This window comes from Lissotriton helveticus, chromosome 8 (assembly GCF_964261635.1).
Source record: "Lissotriton helveticus chromosome 8, aLisHel1.1, whole genome shotgun sequence".
NCBI classification, from domain to species: Eukaryota; Metazoa; Chordata; class Amphibia; order Caudata; family Salamandridae; genus Lissotriton; species Lissotriton helveticus.
Window position 1 is genome coordinate 1,626,126,469 of NC_136069.1, and position 20,735 is coordinate 1,626,147,203.

Below are 20,735 nucleotides of genomic sequence, written 5' to 3' on the forward strand. Positions count from 1 at the left end.
AGGCCCAGGGGCCACATACCCTGACAGTACCCGGCAGGGACCATCACCTATAGCGCCCAAGCACTGCATAGCATGAGAGGGCCCATGAGCTCCTACTGCCAGCACTCCCTTAAGCTGGCTAGCAACCCCCGTGGCTGCTCGCTCTGCAACTTTGTGTTCCTCCCAAGCGGAGAAAAGGCCCCCCTTCTTAGCCCCTCCCCTAAATTCTTCTTATTAAACTGCCGTTCCCTTCCTAAACACTCGGTGGAACTTGCTTTGATAATAGAAGACATCAAACCCGATGCAATGTTTCTCACTGATGAAGCAGACCCCACTGTCCCTCAAAGCTTGCCATCTGGCTACTTGATCCAAAGAGCAGATCGAAAAACAGGAAGAGGGGGAGGGCTAGCAATCATTTTAGAGACCATCTTCACTGTCGGTCCTCTATTGAGGATCTACCTGATTGTGATAACCTGAATTTTTCTCTAGAATTCTAACCCACCTGCACTTTTTCCGGCCTATTACTATACCGCCCCCCAGGACCCCCTGGACAATTCCTCAAGGCCCTTCCCGCCGCTGTATCCAACCTCGCCCTTAACCCTGCCAACTACACGATTCTGGGAGACATTAGCATCCATCTCGATAACCCCTCGGATAATATGTCTACTGAGCTCCTTTCCTGCCTCTCAGCCTTATAAATCACTCAGAGAGGCTTCGCACCCAACCACATAAAAGGGCATCTCCTGGACCCCGTTCTGAGCAATGCACATAACCTCCTGGTCGACTCCCCTATCCCCCTCCCTTGGACCGACCACTTTCTAATCCCTATCACTTGGCACACACTCACCAACATCCCCCCCAAGTGCACCACCAAGGTACAAGTAAGGAAATGGTCCAATCTCTCAGCCAGTTCTTGGTCCCAATCTATTGGAGAACACTGCACCGCCTCCTAGCCCAGATCCTGAATAGGCAAATAACAGTTTCAACCTCTGGATTACTAACTCCCTGGACTCGCTCGCCCCGGAAAGGTGCATCCACAAAAACGCCACCCCAAAAACAGCACCCTGGTTCTCCACCAAACTAAGGGAGCTTAAACAAGCTTGCAGGAAACTAGAAAGGAACTGGAGAACTAACCCCAACGACGAGACTAAACTAATATATAAAAAGTCTATCAGGAGTTATGAGACAGAAATAAAAATTGCTCAATCCTCCTTCTACGAGGAGAAGATCCACTCCGCAGAAAATTCCCCGAAGGAGATCTTCTGCATCGCCAAGTCCCGAGTCACCACTCCCCAAAAAATCCCCAATTCTGAGGATGCTCAGTGCGATGCAACAAGCTAGCCGCATACTTTCATCAAAAAATTGAACTGATTGCCCAATCCTTGTCCCCCTCGCAGAATACCCTCAATGAACCCAACTTAAAGTGCCCCCATCCCAACACTATTGACCCCCTCGCAGAGTTCCCCCTGCTATAAGAGGCCGCATTAAAAGTACTTATGACTAAAGTTACTTCGGGCTCCCCACTGGACCCCGCTCCCCCACGACACCTTTCCCTCGTCTCAGACACTATATGCTCAGCCATTTTGAACATCGCCAATGCTTCCATCTCATCGGGTACAGTCCCCCCTGCCTGGAAAGGTTCCCATTAAAATACAGGGCGCCAAGCGGTACCCACAAGAGCTTGAAGAAACCCAACCTGGACCCCTCTAACATGGCCAACTATCGGCCCATATCCCTCCTACCCTGGCTTAGCAAACATATAAACTCCACAATAGTGCAGCACTTTTAGTCCAACAAGTTGCTGCATGACTCACAATCAGGCTTCCGCCCGGGTATGGGGACGGAGACAGCCCTTCTGGCTGTAACTGAAGGAGCTCGGAGGCTCCTAGACCAAGGCGGTGCAGCAGTTTTTGCTCTTCTTGATCTCAGTGCCGCCTTCGACACTGTTGATCATAACATCCTGCTGACCCGTCTTACAAGCCTCGGGATGGCCGGCTCGGCCCTTTCCTGGCTACAGTCCTTCCTAAAAGACCGGTTCTTCCAGGTCTTTGAAGGGAATGCCTCCTCCAACCCCTGGCCGCTCAGCTGTGGGATCCCCCAGGGCTCCTCCCTGAGCCCCACACTTTTTAACGCCTATATGGCCCCTTTAGCCGAGGTAGTACTCCCGTTCGGTATCCTGATCATAACATACGCTGACGACACACAGCTAGTGGTGTCCTTGAACAATCCAGAGGGTTCTTCCAGCTCCCTAAGTAACTGCCTGCTCGCAGTATCCAATTGGATGAAATTGTCCCACCTTAAACTAAACGGTGACAAAACCGAATTGATGTTCTTGGGCAAACTGCCATCTCCCCTGCCCACCAACCTATGGCCTACCTGCCTCAATCCAATGCCTGCCCCAAAGCAGCAGATAAAAAGCCTCGGCATATGGCTCGACAGTTCTCTGAGCTTTAGCCATCAGGCTACAAAACTAGCGGCTTCCTGCTTTGGCCTGATGAGGATGCTAAGAAAGGTCCTTCCTCTGCTTCCCTTCAACGCTAGGAGAATCATGGTGCAGGCCCTGATACTCTGCCATCTAGATTACGGGAATGCGCTATATCTGGGTGCTCCACAGGCAACCCTGCAAAAACTTCAAGTCATCCAGAACAGCACAGCCCGCCTTCTGCTCCAAATCCCCCGGAGACAATCTGCAAAACCCTCCCTCAGGTCGCTCCACTGGCTCCCCATCCAGGCCAGAATTCAATTCAAGTCCATGTGCCTGGCTCACAAAGCAATATGGAAAACCGGTCCGGCCATTGCACATTCCCTGGTCATCCCCCTCCAGCCCTCTAGAAATCTCCGTTCTAGTTCAACTTTCCGCGCCTCCACCAGGAAAGTCCGGCGGGCCAAATGGGATGGACGCTCATTCTCCTTGAATGCCTCCAACCTCTGGAACCGGCTTCCTCCCTCGTTACGCGCTGAGCCAAACCTGTTGGCTTTCCGCAAGCTCCTCAAAACCCACCTTTTCTGCAACGCGTTCTAACTGTCTGCCTTCCACATGCGATCATAAGCGCTACGAGGCCTCAGGGTAGCAACACGCTCTACAAAACTATTTCATTCATTCATTCATTGTTTTTCAGTTTCTCAATATATTTATTTAAAATTGATTCCTGTCCATCTCAGATCAACAATAAATCACCAATGAAAACATCCATAATACTATTTTATCCATATGATGGGCATGCTCTTCAGACCATGCTACCTCCTTTCCCCACCACTCCATAATTAGGTTTCAGAACGTCAGGGCAAAAGATGTCCTCATAGTGGTTCCTTGTTTTTGTACGTACATCTTATTATGAAAAAGGAATACATTGTGGGTAAGACAATATTTTATCATGGCAATAAGCCTCTAAGTATGTTGTAGAAAACTGATTGACCGACCTCTTAAAAAGTGCAAACATGCATGTATTCCTAGATCATGTTTAATTGTAGTATATAAAAATGTCACACCCATCATTACCATGATATATGTACCTTTCAATGGGATATTATTCACTTTATTTAAAAAATCATTGGTGTCCCTTATATATGATGACAGATTGGTAACATGTTCACATCAAAATAGATCAAGATATCTGGAAGTGTTGTCTAGCAGAGATCCAATTGTTCACACAATAGGTCTTCCAGGGGGATTTTGTTTGTCCTTACAGGTTTTTGGTAGAAAATAGATAATGGAACTCCTAAGGTGATCTATTTTCAAGTACAATTCTCCTCCTGACTTTAAAGTCCATAGTTGTACTGTATAATTGCACATATTTATATGCATACACCCTCACACACAAACACATGCGCATATACATATATGCATATATATAGATATGAATATATAAAACATTTTAACATTACATTATAAGTATTATAAGTATTTATATGTTTAATGATTTTAAATAATTTAATTTAACATCGTTCATATGGGGTTTTAGTTTAGACCCCTTCTTCCATTATTTTCTGATATCGGGTGTTATAGTATAAGTGGCTGGCCATGTATGGCCCTGGACCTAATACAGTTTCTTTTCGGCAGTAGTAAATCACTCTCTGGAATGTGATGTCACTCCCTTTTTTAGGGGGTGAAAAGTGTAAGGTTACACATCTGAGTAACTTAACTCTTGGATTTTGTGACTAGCCCAACCTAGTAAAGTTGCTCAAAAGCATAAGAATAAACTTACAAATGCATTTTACTCACACATGTAAGTTTCCTTTTTGAATACCCCTTAAATATTTTAACCCAAGGTTGTTTGTTAGCCCTACATTTTTTCCTGTACCTACATGATCTTCCAATTTGATTCCCCATATACCAGGTTTTCAGCCCAAACTAGGGGCGCATTAACTCCATATTCCATTGTAGGCAGACAGAGTGACTGTTTTCGACCGCACTCTAAAGTATTTAGAAAGATGCTTGGAAGAATTACATACATATGCTTCTAATCACACCCTGAGGATCAATTTGTCAAACAGCAGGGTGATTGACTTTAAAGGTAAAATCAAAGTCGTCCGCTCATTTCTAAAGGCTAGGACTGGAAGCAATGGAATGTGTTAGATCACATTCCTTTTTTGGATTGATTTTCTCACATGACCTAAGAAATGAATACCCATATTACCCTTATCGATTTATATAGAAGAGGTCTATGAAGGGTTAGAAGATAGTAAAGGGGGTAAGGCCCCTGGGCCTGACGGGGTGCCCATCGATCTATATAAGAGTGAAATGGATCTATGGGCCCCGATTTTAGTAAGGATTTTTAACATAGCTGCAGAAGCCCAGTTTCCGCCAACATGGGGCCAATCATTAATTATCCCCCTTTTTAAAAAAGGTTCCAAATCCGAGGCCTGCAATTATCGACCCATATCGTTGTTGGACTCGTCACTTAAAGTAATGAGTCGGGTTATGTTGAGAAGGCTTGAAGCGTGGGCTTAAAACAACACAATCCTCTCACCTGCCCAATATGGGTTTAGGAAGAGTTTAGGCACACTGGAACAGTGTGTTAACCTGACCTTCTTATTAGTAAATATACAATGGCTAAAGGGGGTAAATTGTTTTTATGTTTTGCGGACCTCAGTAGCGCTTTTGATCTCGTGGACCACCCAATACTGTGGCAAATACTATTGGACACCGGCGCCCAGAAAGAGATTGTTCATTTTTTGGCAAGGGTCTACGAGAAACTGTCTAGTAAAGTGCAGTACGGCCCAGCAGGTGAATGTATCCCCCTGTTCAAAGTTAAAAGGGGCATCCGACAGGGGTGTGTACTTGCCCCACTTTTGTTTTCATTGTTTATTAATCAGGTGGATGCAGTACTAAAAAACATTCCCGCGGATTCCCCCTTGATTGAGGGCCAGGCTTTGCCAATTTTATTATGTGCAGATGATGCGGTTTTATTATCAGGTACCCCAATTGGCCTTCAGCGTCTTATTGACAATTTTACACTTTTTATCTATGACAGGAAACTCACAATTAATAAATCTAAGACATTTGTAATGTCATGTGGCAATACATCAAATAAATCTGGAAAATCTTTTTATTTGGAAGGAACAAAAATGCAATCAGTTAAATCCTTTTGCTATCTTGGTGTAACATTTGCAGGAAATGGGAAATGGTCATATGAATATGCCAATATACGTCACAAAATGAGTAGAAATACCAATAGCATTTTTAGAATTTCTGCAAAAGTGGGAGCATGAAGAGTTAAAGACATGGTGACTATATATAATGCTAGATGTGTATCTTCTGCAATTTATGGAGCAGGAGTCTGGGGCCATCATTATAATCAGTCTTTACAACAAGACGAAAATAATTTCCTTAAACGCTCGTTGAGTGCCCCACCATTGGCTTCCACAGAGATAATACACCAGGAAGTGGGCTTAAATTACATCTCAAATTTAGCAGCACTCCGCCCGCTTTCATTATGGCGCTCCATTTGGGCAAAAGATGAAACCATATTTACACAACGCATTATTAAAGATTGTCTGAAGCTCGACCACTGCTTACGTATTCCTTGGCTGAGCTTCATTCATCATTGGTTTGGTCTTTTATTTAATTGCAATATTTTTATTGAAACTAGAATACGCGGCCACAATTGCTAAAAGAGAGCTTAAGGAAACATTTTTAGCCCATAAACGGGAGACAAGAAAGAGATTAACTGGGCTACAACCTACTGTTGTATTTTATGAGCAACTGAACCTTAAAAGTGGTCTTCAACCATATCTAGATGCTATAACAATAACCTCACATCGTTTTGTCTTGACACGTTTAAGGCTAGGGATTGTTCACCACCTTGTGGCATTCCCGATTATGAAAAGAAGTACCAGTTTACCAGGTCCATGCGATAACATGTCTAAGCAAAGTTCCTGTCATTTTTTTTATTGTTTTGTGAATTTTATCATCTTTTAAGGAAATTTTATCTGAAACCGTTGTTTTTAAAATATCAAGTTCGATCCACTAAAAATGCTATGAGGCTAGTAATTTCTTTGGAAAGGTTGGATGTCTGCTTTTTCGTGTCATCTTACATATTAAAATGCATTGCCGCTAGGAAACCAATTGTTCCATAAAAGCTATCAAACCTTGAGCTTCTTATTCTTAGGTATTTTGCATATTATGCTTAATTTGCACAAAGTGGTTTGCACATAAACATGCAATATTTATTATTATAACTTTGTATGTTGTATGCACTAGTCACTTTATATATGTCATTTTATAGCGCAATTTGCACAAGTTACATAATGTCAATACCTGTAATTCGCTATCGCTATTCCAAATGTCTGATAAATTCTTGAAAGGCCTTATTATTTTGCTAAGGACGAAATATCTGAGGGTGATTATTTTAAGTTATGTGCATTGCATATTATCAGCACAAGATATTTTATTGTGAAAATTAATTATAATTTTGAAACAATGTTATCTTGTATAATTTTGCATATATACTCTTTTTTAAGAAGTTCCCCCTTGTGAAGTATTATTGTTATGTATGAAATGGAGGTTGCAATCTATGTATTTTATGTACGCTTATATGGTTGTTTTACACACCGAATAAAGCTTTGAAATTGAATTGAATACCTTGTGACCCATCTAGGGTGCCATCGATTGGCCCATGGAGGGTCCCAGCTCCCTCTAAAAATCACTTGGGTGTAGATACTTTCAATAGCTAATGGTGAATTCTAAAGCAAAATGTCTCCCTATGCTCATTTTTACTTCATAGAGCTTGTTCCACCCTACAGAAACCAATGTGAAAATAGTTTGCAAAGTGTTTTCACTTAATCCTTCTGTCCCTATGTAAGGACTTAGGCTGGACTTCTGACTGACAAGTTATTTCTCACTGGATTTAGGCATGGTTGCCAGGTAATCAAGTGGGACTACCTACTGATCAGCGCCACAGAAGGCTTCCTCTTTGTTCTCCTAAAAGAGTATTTGTTTTTGAGTAAGAGGACTTGCAGCCCATTACAAAAATGTTTTCCAATGTTCCAATGGAAATCTGTGACTTATCTCAAATGTTCTTATTGGCTAGTCACCAAGGCCCTTATAACAGATGGGGTACACTTTCCTGTTTGCACCATGGCGTACCTTTAAATAGATGCGCTGTGCGCAAACAGGGAAACTGCACCCTATTACTGAGAATACGCTGCCTTAAAGTCAGCCACAAACTTGTGCTGCTCTGGTGGAAGAACATTCATGAGAAATATGAACCAGCTGCTTCAAAGCCATCCTGTGTTGTACTGCGCAGCTGGCAACCCACTCAGAGGAAGGATTCGAGATTCCTTTGCAGGGGGGGGGGGGGTGCAGTGAGTGACTGCACCTGCTTGCAAGGGGATATCCGGGTGGTCCATGAGACCCCTTCCACTCTTCAGGGGCTGCCATCAGGGTGCGCACTAACAGTGTGCAACCTTTTTGTAATGTACTTTCAGTGTGCCTCCTGAAACTTTTTTTGTCTTTGTGCCCATGTTCATATCATGATGCAGGCACAGAGGCAAAGAGATTTCCTTATTTGCAAGAGACCTTGTCCCCATGCAAATGAGAGAATGCACCACCACTATCAGTGTTACAGGAGGGGTACACACGTGTCTGCGGCCTCTTCTGTAATACCAAATTTCCCCGAGGTGCAACAAACAGGCACACATGCCCATTATGCTTTGGGGGTACTTTCTATTACACAAACCCTATTCAGTTAAAAAAAAGCCTTGACATACTTTGTCCCCGAAGTGCGTTTTAAAGTAAACAGGAAATACTGTATACAACTAAATACTGTTAATGGAGTCTGCCTTGATTAATAATGTTTTTTTTTAAATGTCATTAGAGAACAGGTGTGAAGAACGAACCTCATTCTAAAGCTTTTTGGCCTACCACTCATTGTGATAACAGTGGCGCTGCTGGTTTATCAAGAGAAGGACATATTTGCTCTCTCTGCATTAGTGGTGTTCAGGTCTTTAATCACATTGAAGGCTCATCACAAAATGCATTTTGTAGTACATTTGTAGTACTGGAATAGTGCTACAAACATAATGCAAAATATTATTCACAAATGCAGGTATGGAGGTTATGTCTCCTCATCTCCTATCTTTTCTGGGCAGAGATCCCCATCCCAACTGCAGAGTCTCTGCACATGTAAATATACATTTAAGTTGTAAATGTAGGAGAGAAAGGAACTGTGGAATACTTTTGACTAAAGGTGAAGGTAATAGGGATATTAAGGAGGTGTTAAGGGAGCTTTATGGAGGGTATAGAAATGACATGCAGCGACACACCCATTGCTATTCACTAACTGCTTTTTTAATACTACTAGAGGAAAAGAGGGTCCCAAGATAGTAGTACAATTCTGTAGTTCAAAGCTGAAGTAAGTCCTGCACCACAAAAGGATGACCCCTGTACTGAAACACCCTACCATAGAAAATAATGGATGTAGGGACTTAAAATAAAACGCCACCGAAAATGATTATAAACTCATTTATTTAAAGAAGTTGAAAAAATAAATAAATAGATTTTAATGTAAAAAATTTATAAATATAAACATATGTTTTTTATCATAATATATTTTAACAACCTTCAAGGAATTACAAATTGATGTAAGATTACATTTCAATAACATACAATTAAATTACTTTTAATTGATTCTGTACATAACTTTTACTAATGATTATTGCAAAATATTTTTTTACTCTTGGTGGAAGTTTACTTGTTAATTTAAACTTCAGAAAATAATTGTATTCAATTGAATATAAACTTAATAATGAAATATCTAATTCAAAATTAATTTAAAAGTGCTTTAGTAAGTATTTTTTGGAATTATTATACATCTCTGATCCCTGGCGCTTGCGGTGGTCCAAGGGAAGACCACCACTGCTGTGCCTCTACGAGTCCTGTGGTCAGTGGATTAACAGCCTTGTTATAACCACCTTAATTTTGAAATAAATATTTATTTTAGGATGTTTAAATTTAATAGTAAATTTCCACATAAAATAAAAAAATTATGAATGTATCATGTAATCATCATGATTAAAAGTGAATTATAGAATTAATAAGATAATGTAATCATGTTGTAATTGTTTTTCTTAAAAGGGTTACTAAAATAATGTGTAATTTAATTTCTTTTTATACATTTGTCCAGTATTTATATGTGTATATATATTTTCAATAATTTTAAATGAATGAATTTTATTTAACATCCTGTCCTATAGGGTTTTATTTTAAATTCCTACCTCCATAATGTTTTATGGGAAGGTGTTGCAGTGTCAGTGGTTGGCCTTGATTGGTGTTGGAATCACTACTGTTCTATTTTTGCAGTAGTAACTTACACTTATAAATCTAGTTCCACCCCATTTTTCGGGGGTGAACAGAGCTTAAATCTACATTATTAAGTAACTTTACACTCAAAGTTTATGAATAGATAAAAGTGCTAAAGTTACTCAAAAGTGTAAGAGTAAAGTTACATGTGGACCTTACTCACAATTATAACTTAAATTCGTGAATAGCACAGATTGCTTTTGTCTGCCAGTATTTAAGAGTGCAGGGAAGAATATTAGTATAACCACTATATTTCGAATATAATATCAAATCATTAAATTCTCCCTTTAACTAGCAAGTTTGATATGGTACTTTTGTATGTTTTAAATGATTTCTGAACCTGTATTTGCTTAATTTTACACTTTTAATATGGCATGAATTCTTTGTCTGTTGCTTTATGGATCGCCTTTAATGTTTAAATCAACAAAGGTTTATACTTGTCCTTACAATAAAGTATTAAGCTACAACCTACTTCACAAACAGATGGTAATACTTTGCTAGATATTATTCACAGAAAAAATGTCCTTCTGAGTTATGAAATCTCCTGCCTAGAAGGTCATCAGTACTTAAGATGTTAAAAAATGTATTAGTTAAACAGTACTCCGCTGTGTATAAAAATAACACAATGTTTTCTTTGTCTAGTGATTAAAGATGTGTGAGTGTCCATATAACGTCACAACTAGAATGCCTGCTGTACTTCTCCTGGATGGATTATCCTGGGTTCAAGACAAGGCAGTATGGTTGTCCCTTCCACTGGCCATGATGTACCTGGTGTCATGTCTGGCAAACTCCACTCTGGCTGCTGTAATTGTATCAGAAAGAAGCCTACACAAACCAATGTACATCAACATTTTTGTTCTGGCACTGGTAGATCTCTCATTATCTGGTTCTGTGATACCGAAGGTCCTGGAAATCCTTTGGTTTAAGTCAAACATGATCACAGCTGAGGGTTGCCTGGTGCAAACATTTTTTTTCTCCAACATGGAGGGTTCAGAATCATACATTTTGACACTGATGTCTTTTGATCGCTGTATTGCCATTTGTCAACCTCTCAGATATTCTTCTGTGATCACAAATTCATTCACAATCAAATCATTGTTGTTCTTCATAACATGGAACCTGTTGTTTTTATGTCCTCTCCCTTACCTCACCACACGGCTACAATACTGCAAGTCAAATATTGTGATGAATGCATTCTGTGACTATTTATCTGTCATTAATCTAGCCTGTGGGGACATGACATCTGATAATATCTATATTTATTTTGTAGTTTGCATAAACTCATTGACAACCTTTATTTTCATTGCAGCTTCATACTTTCTCATTCTCCGAGTTGTACTAAGGCTCGGTTCTTCTGAAGCTCGTAAGAAGGCTTTCAGCACCTGCACCCCCCACATCATTATTGTGATGCTTTTTTACCTGTCATCCTTGTTTTCTTTTCTTATGTATCTCTTTAGTTCAAATGCCCCTTTTCAAGTTCAAATTATGACTGGTGTTCTGAACACCCTACTTCCGCCCATGCTGAATCCAATTGTATATGGAATCAGAATGAAGGAAATTCAACAAACTCTCAAGAAACTTTCAGGAAAAATTAGAGACAAGGCAGCATTATTATCATAGTTTGTACAACAATATTTAATAAAATATTAACCTGATTACAAATAAAGTAATCGTAACATCTGAGGACTTACATCATATATTCAATGCATAGGTGATGAATCAATTTTTCGATACATAAAATGAGAGCAGGCTGCTCCTGCTTGGACATCAAATATTCCTCCTGTTACAGCAGCAGACATCAACAGACCCAGTACTGAGTGTTGTGCTGCCTGCACAAAGGGTTTCTAGAAAAAGACCCGTTATCTGCAAAATCTGACCTTCTACTATCTACTCACAAGATCCAAGAATACTTCCCCATTACACCAAAGAAAAAATTTAACATGGAGAGAGAACATTAAAACTGTCAGTGCCCACATCTGGAATGAAGTGGAATCATTTATCTAAAGTTAAGAAAAGACCTGAAAACCACACTTTTCTTGGATACTTCTGCTAGATTTCTTCTAGAATGAGCCTCTTCCTCCTTCTCATCCAAGGGGCCAGCCCACAGAATCTACAGTAGCCTATCAACAACTTTGTATCTATGAATCTTTGATATCGTTTCCTCTGAGAGGTTTCAGCTTGGCCCATGCCTAGCTCATATGATCTGCTTGTTGCGTGAATGACGATCTACCTATGACCATTCATCACCTTTGCTGTGGATCACAAACTTGATAGGACTCTTAAGGTTCTAACCATCACCCACTAAGTAACTTCAAGTGGCTTCAACATGATCTACTAATCTTCTTTACTTTCCTACACCTGCTTCTGTCATTCATGGAAACAGGTGCAGCAGTCAGGCAAAATTAAATTTTTAAGTTTCAACAAATACACAGGTGTTGGAAAACTTCCTACAGGTTAGTTTAATTATGGAGATGATATAGTAACATTTCACAAAACACCGCGCTGTAAGGCGCCATGCTGCACTGCATTGCATGGAAGGGAGACATAAGAAATTTGCCAAATATACCAAGATAATGCACATTTCTGCTGCCTCCTTGTGCTGGTGTACTGTGTGCAGCCTAGCACTAATGCAGGCACCTTTGCACCACGGTGCAAGGATTCTAGTATTAGAAGCAGGGTTGTGTTTGTACAGGAAGGGTAACCCTCATGCACAACAACAGTCCTGAAAGGCATTTTCCTTTTCTATGTGTAATGCGGAATGTATCAGACGTAGATAAGAAGTGATGAGGAGAACTAAGCATATTTGTCCTCTCTAAACCTGGGTCTTGAAGGCGTACCATTTTGACTCATTTTCAGGTTTCCAACTCTTTGTAAATCTGGGAAAGTGTCAAATCCTTGGGTGGATGTGACAGTAAGCCCACACTCCACTTATGGGACGCCTCCCTGCTGCAAGGTAACACAAGGCAGTGAAATGCACTTCCTTGTGTTACCTCATAATTACCAAACCATTCATGTAGATAGAGGAATAACTAAGAGAAATTAAGATATTTCTCCCCATTATGCCTGTTTACAGATGGCATACTATTTAAAACAATCCCAGGTTTACTGCTCTTAGTAAATCTTGGATTTCTAAAAAATAAGAACGCCCATGGTCCACCCATGGAACCCTTTCCCAGTGCAGAGTAATGCAATGCAGTGATGAAAGCTATCTTGCTTTACTCTGGATTTAGTAAGCCATGCAGAGGCAAACATAGTTGCTTTGTGTAGCTTAGTAAATGTCACTTAAGCCCTTGCTCTGCACCGCTAGGGCAATGCAAGGGCTTAGTAAATCTGGGCCTACGTGTTTACTCTTGAATGGTCTTTCTTTCTCAGGAGTGCATGACAATTCTACCATTTGGCTTGGACCACTTTTCTGAGCTCCCGAAGCTCTTGTACAGTGCTTCCCACTGTGGTAAAACAGAGAAACAAGGTAATACCACTAAAGATGTAGCTAACACGATTTCTTGCTCAAAGCTGTTTGAAAACCACAGAAATCATCATCCGTGGCTCCTTTCTGGATGGGAATCAATGGAAGGTCAGACACAATACTGCAAGAAAAACTCTATCTCTTGCCAGTACCCCTAGTCAATTGTATTGGTTTAGGAATCCATAATGCTTAAGAGAGAACCAGGAAGATAGTTTCTCTTCTTCCCATAAACCTTTGCCGAAAATCCTTTGAGTCCTAAATGTTTCCCTCATTCCTTTACTCATGTCATCTCTGGCTGAGAAAGCGGCCAATTGGTAAAGGTGTGCAAAGGAGTACAGAGATGGGCATGAACGTCACTAAATGACAGGGGTAGCAGAAGTAACATCACCTGCCCTTTGATATCACAGAAAATGACATCACATGATTGAATGTCTTCTCAGGAACTGAAGTAATGATTGTTATTAAAACAGCTACATAATTATTATAATGAGCAAACATACTGTAGCTAAGTTGCTGGCATGGTTGTATGCCGCAATCCCACATGCGTTTTAGTACGCATGCCTTTACAACGCCAGCATTAAAACGAACACGTCATTACGACGTGTTCCATTAGCACGCATGTTGTCACAACGACTTGCCTTAGGGGTGCACTGAACTTTGGAATAGTACAATTTACTATTCCATCTCCAGTCTGTGCAATAGTAGGAAAGATGTTGGACTTAAAATCCAACACCACCCCACCAATGCGCCCCTTATATGCTAAACGAATGCGTGGTAAAGACGGGTTACACTGGTTAGTTCTATTGCCGGCATTGTAAAGTCACAGGGTGATTTTGGCTTCATAATAAAGTCTGTTTCCTGCTGGCATGTAATACCACTCATAATCTTCTATTCATATAGAGCCACTATAGACCAAACATGTTCCTATGCAAATTCAGACTTTGATGATTTTATTAAATGCTGCTGGCATCTTATATGTAAGAACAAGGTACCCCCTATAAATACAACTTAGTAGGTCTGCGATAGGAGGGAAATATCCAAAAATTGCAAAAGAATATCCCATTTGACCTGTATTGCTTCTTATGGGGCTCTAAAAAGCTCCCTAGGCTGGAATACAGTTCTATTTTATTGATGAACGTGAGTAATTTTTTCCTTGTGTTATATTCGTTTTATTCCCATTAATTTAATAAACACTCTTATATTTTGACTTTGAGTTTCTTAGTCTAAAGTGCATGCCATGACCAATAAAAATAGAAATACAAACTTTTTTTGTTCCGAAAATTGTAAATAAAATAAATATATAAAGGGCTATACACAAATATATGCAGTGGTATACAATGTAATACAATAAATAATGTATATATAATTTCATGAATCCATTACAATTCATTTATATATTCCATGTGATTGTCTTAGCAAACAGAAGGAAACACATTTCCATATGCATGCATTTTTCATGGAAAGGAGTCAATGATGAACAATATTTAAACCCACTGTAAGTCACACATACCTCACACTCATGCGTTCATACCCTTATTTTTACCATGCATATTTGTTCCAACCAATATTTATTGTCACCATCAAAAGAATAACAAATTACCAATTAGCTGAACGGTTGCTGTGCTGTAGGTCAGATTCTTGAATAGTAAGGTCTTCGTACATTTCAGTGGATAGAAAATAAAAACTCCACCTTCTTCAGGACCACCTATGCTGAACTCTTATGAAAAGTGGTGGACCAGCGTGGAAAATATCTGAGAAAGGTATAACAACTCCTTACTGGACCCTTACCATAGCTTTTATTTTGAATAAAAGGCTATCTACAATGATTTTTCTGCACAAAAAAAGTAACAGAGAAGGGACTAACACCCATGTGTTTAGGGAATGAAAAAAGTTTGAAGAAAGGTTTACATCAGCCACTCTCATGCTTAGGCATCTGGGGGTATAGAAATTTGAGTTCCAATGAATTTGAAAGGTTTGCCTCTACCTGATTAAATGATATTATCTGTTAGAGCCTGCCTAGTTTACTGGCTACTCAAACCCTGTAGGATGTCATAAAGCATCAAATGATGTAAGTATCTGTTTAGTGGAATCCAGCTGTTATTACAAATGTGACCAGATCCTATTATTACAAATATGTATATTCTCAATGATTTGACATATTTTATTTCAATGACCATAACATCATATGTGGTTGTTACCTCCTGTTTATTTTCTCCTTACATATCATCTGAGCACATGCTTCAATTCTTGTACATAGATATTTATTTATGTCGAGGGAACTGAAGGTGACTTGGGATGTTTCCCCTTGCGTATTTTTTTACGCTTAACATCCAATACTAAAAAGGATGTATGGTTATTATCAAGGGGGACCCGAATAACAGCCATAACTAATAGCGCTAGTCTAAGATGTTACTAGGGGGCCTATTACAAGTCTGGGTGTCCGAGGACTGCCAGGCTTATGGTGGTGCGGTGGTGGTGGTCTTGTGACCGCCCCATTATGACCCTAGTGGTCATGCTGCCTTGAGACCGCCGACACCTCCAGTGAACCGTCATTCCCTGACGGAGGTGCAGTGGTTCAGAGGCACATATGCTTGGCGGGACCGCAATTGTTCCGCCATGCATATTATGACTTTCATCACCACCACTCTTTCCATGGAGTTTTTTCCTCCTTGAAAACAGTGGCAGTGAGGAAAAAAAGGGGGCCCTGCTTGGCCCCCTTGTGCCTCATGCCTTGTGGATGCTCACAGGGGGGAACAGTATTTGCACCCCTGTGTGCATGCACAGAGGTTCCAGCATGGCATGAACTTTTTAGTCCACACTGTGCTGGAATTTCCTTTTACGTTCCCATTGCGGTGACTATTTTATAGGCACCTTGTGGGATTGCCAAGGGAGAAGCCCGCCAATGACTTAAAAAGTCTTAATAGGGTGGGCAGTCTCCATATGGGTTTGGCGGTGCGGCCCCTGTGCTGCTGCACCGCCAAACTCGTAATTGGGCCCTTAGTTCATTAAGGGGTTCTGTATGAGGGGTCGCATTACTAGAAACAGACTGACTGGCTGTGACAGTAAAATTAGGCTAGGTAAAAAGAAACAATCAGCACCATGGTTCGACCACATGCTAAAAACTAAACAAGGGGAGGTACGGAGAGCTGAGCGTAGGTGGTGAAAAAACTATTGCGATGAAGAGCGCAAGAAATACAAAATAGCTAGAAGTGTATATCATGCACTGGTTAAACAAGTAAAAATGAAGTTCTACACTGCAGAAATAGAAAACGCCAGCAATAAACAAAAAAAACATTTTTAAAATGTAAACTGCTTTAATAAGCCTAAAATATTAGATCAGGAAATCCCGCCCTCTGAAAGTCTGTGTAACGCCATTGCGGATTACTTTGAGAAAAAAGTGTTGGGCCTTACGAAGATCTGCATTACTCCTGAAATAAAGACAGGAGCGGCAAACAGTGCAGGGGATCAGCTGGCGACATTTCGGCCAATTAGTCTGGAGGAGACATCTCAGGCAATTTTAGCAGCCAAATCAGGCTCTCCATTTGACCCATGTCCTCCTGCGCTCCTACATATGATTGTGGAGGTTGCTAACCCGGTGATTAATGAAATTATAAACACTTCCCTGGCCATGGCTAACATTCCATCAGAATGGAAACTAGCGGCAGTCAAACCATTGCAAAAAAAACAACTGCCCGACCCCACTACGCTATCAAACCTTCGGCCAATATCATTACTCCCAGTGCTATGTAAGATCACAGAGTCTTGCGTAAATAAACAGATCACCAAGTTTTTGGAGGATAGCAAAGCATGGCATTCCAACCAATCAGGCTTTAGGGCGCAGCATTCCACCGAATCTGCCCTCCTGTTCACTACTGATATCATTCGCACGGCGTTGGACCAGGGTAAGAAGGCCGTCCTGATTTTATTAGACCTGTCGGCGGCCTTCGACACTGTCTCGCATGCCATCCTGATTGACAGGTTGAAAACATCTGGCATCACTGGTACAGTCTTGGACTGGATTAAGAATTTCTTGAGTGGCAGGAGACAAGTTATTACCGTGGGCGATTTTTGCTCTAAGGAGAAACAAATAAAGACGGGAGTGCCGCAAGGATCGAGTCTGAGCCCGACATTGTTTAATGTTTATACAGCTCCTCTGATTAAGCTGATATCATCATTTGGAATTGATGTGGTAGCCTACGCCGATTACACCCAATTGATCCTAGTCCTGGACAAAGATACCCAGGACTGGGAAAAAAATCTCAAATGTTGCCTGACGGCTACATTCGATTGGATTCGGACAAACCACCTAAAATGTAATACGGGCAAGACTGAGCTCATGCCAATGGGCCCACACAACAATTTTGTCCCCAAAATATGGTGGCCAGAGAAGGCAGAAATACCGCCCCATACAACTGATTCGGCTCGGAATCTGGGGATCACGTTTGACACCAATCTGTCTTTTAAGCAACAGGCACTGAAAGTAGAAGGGAACTTGCTTTGGCATTATCAAAGGACTCAGGAAGTTTTTTGATTTACTTCCATTGGAGGCCAGAAAAACGGTAACAGTTGCCTTGGTGACGTCAAGGATAGACTATTGTAATAGTCTCCACGCAGGTATCAACAAAGCTGTTACCCATAAACTCCAGATGGTGCAACATGCAGCAGCCAGGTTAGTTCTGAAATGGCCGAAGAAATCATTAGCAACCGCGGCACTAAATACACTGCATTGGTTACCAATAATTAAGAGGGTCCTGTTTAAAATATTGATTATCACTTTCAGAGCCGTCCACTCCCTAGGCCCAAAATACCTACAACGGAGATTTGCTAGATATCACCCAACACGCACCCTCCGTTCTTCTGATGCTAACCTGCTGTTGGTTCCAACTTTCAGGCTTAGCACAAGAGGCGGTAAATCACTCCCAGTACTTGGAGCTAAAGCCTGGAATACTCTCCCCCCTTTTCTACGGGCACTAGAAAGGGAAAAGGAATTCAGAAAGGGACTGAAAACCTGGATCTTTCAGTTACAAGACACCAGCGCTAGAGCACTAGTGTAATAGTTGGATGAGCTATCACCAGCAGCCAACCTATCTCCTACATCTCTGGATCATTCAATGGCGCCTAGATGCTCCTTGGAGCTTTAGTCGCACGATACAAAAGACCAATTACATTACATTAAAGATGCAGTTTGCAAACGCATGCTTTGCCCTTAACTAAATATGCTAAATAGCAAACCCCCATCAAGACTGCAATGCAACATTTGATTATGTACCAGAGCTGCTGCTAGATAATGATATATTTTTCTATGATATTATCTATATTTCTCTTTATTCAGTGCCTCTGGCCCTCTCCCAACTCTCTCATGCTCATCTCTTCCTCTTTCAAACATCACTCACCCTGCTCCTCCTGTCTCCCAGTACTCTTTTACCCACACAGCTGTATTCTTGTTACATTGAACTTGTTCAGTTTTTTGTGCAACTTAAGATGTAGCTCAAATTCTCACACTTCTACTGTAAGTTCTCTCCCTCTACATCTCTCATGTGCTCCCTCCCTTCATTCACAGCTTTTCCAGAACATCTACCTGCCATTCTCTCAACTCTGTATCTAACAATCTGTGTTTTCACAGCTACATTTAATTCTATCCAATTCCACCTCCACTGCTATCTTTGACCACTAATGATCACTGCCTACAGTTTCCGGATCAGTTTCCTTTTTAGCTCCTTAATTCTCCAAGCATCAAAGCAAATGTCAATTTCACATTCACCTCTACCTCACTGACATTCTCACCTGCAGATCTCCACCAATTTCCCCACAAACCTCACCTCTACCTCAAACATTCTCAGACCCATCTTCTAGATTTGTATTCCCTCTATCAAGCTGCGATGTGATAATCTCACCAGTTTACTAACATTCCTACTTTTCATCTCAGCTTCTTCTTTTATGCCCCCTACTCTACCAAATCTAAACGCTACCCATGCCCATTTTACTCTGTGACTTCTTTTACCATTCTTTCTTCCCCATTGCCCAGCAGCATCTCTTTTTAACTGATATTACCTACTCCCATTGAATCCTTCTCTTGGCCTATCCTCATGGAATCCTCATCTGCCATATCTGTGTACCTTTCTCTCACTCAGTCTATCCTATATGTTTTTCTCTTTCCATTTTCTTTGTGATTTCTATTTGTGACTTACCTTCGAACAATGTCCCTGACAGTTTTTCTTTTTTTAATCTTTATAAAGGAATTTTTCAAAAAAGAAAAAAAAAAGTGAAAAATATATAATTTCCATCATCATGCTTAGCTTTGTATGCATAGTATAGTGCTGGCTGTTTACAAAAGAGAAAACACTGGGTTAGCCATTTGTGTTTCTTGATATTTGTTGGATCGATATTGTGTCACTCATCCGTATACTCTTATGAGGGAAACAACCTTTACAACGCAACTTTTACAACGCACTACCATTACAACGAAACATTTACAACGCAACATCCATTACAACGCATGCATTTACAATGCAACCATTACAACGCATGACACTACAACGCACACCACTACAATGCATGTCATTACAACTCAGTCATTACAACGCATACCATTACAACGCATAACATTACCATCCAACTCTTACCCTACTGTTGCACCCCTTGGAGTTAGAATAGTAATTTTTACCCCTACACTATCCAACCCTTACCCTGCTGTTGCACCCCCTGGAGTTAGAATAGTAATTTTTACCCCTACACTATCCAACACTTACCCTACTGTTGCACCCCCTGGAGTTAGAATAGTAAATTGTACCCCTACACTATCTAATATTTACCAAACATGCAATGTAATGTAATGCGTTGTAATGGTATGCGTTGTAAAGGTAGTATGCGTTGTAATGGAATGCGTTGTAAATGTAGTTTTTAAAATTTTGTTGTAATGGAATGCGTTGTAATGGAATGCGTTGTAATGGATGTTGCGTTGTAAAAAATGCGTTGTAAAGGTATGCGTTGTAAAAGTGTGCGTTGTAACGTCATACATCCCTCTTATGATAATGCCTTTGGGAGAAGTGGAGGTGAAGTTCAGTGTCAGTCCTGCAAGACAAGGTGGCCTATCAAGGAACAGTTAGAAGTGTGTTTGTAACATTGTTTATTCACTAATATAGAAATATATCTAGGGCAGTCATCTTTCCTTTTTGCTGAATGCCTCTAGTGTGAAACATTGGCCACTGTAGAATGGTTTCCTAAAGCTTCAGTGTTGAGTGATGCTAACTGCTTCTAAGCTCTTCAAAAGACAGAGAGAAGAGGATAATTTTGACTTGTAACCAAGGGGAAAACAATGCATTGATGTCCACAAGCTTCACCAGTGAGTGTCATGCATGAGCAGGACAGAGTACTGTGTCTGAGTGCAGGTACTCAGGACGGCTCCCGGCCGTCATGAGTCACAGAAGGCATGTGCTCATGACTGCCGGGAGCCCGTCCGAACTCCACCCACTGATTAATTCTCCCGCA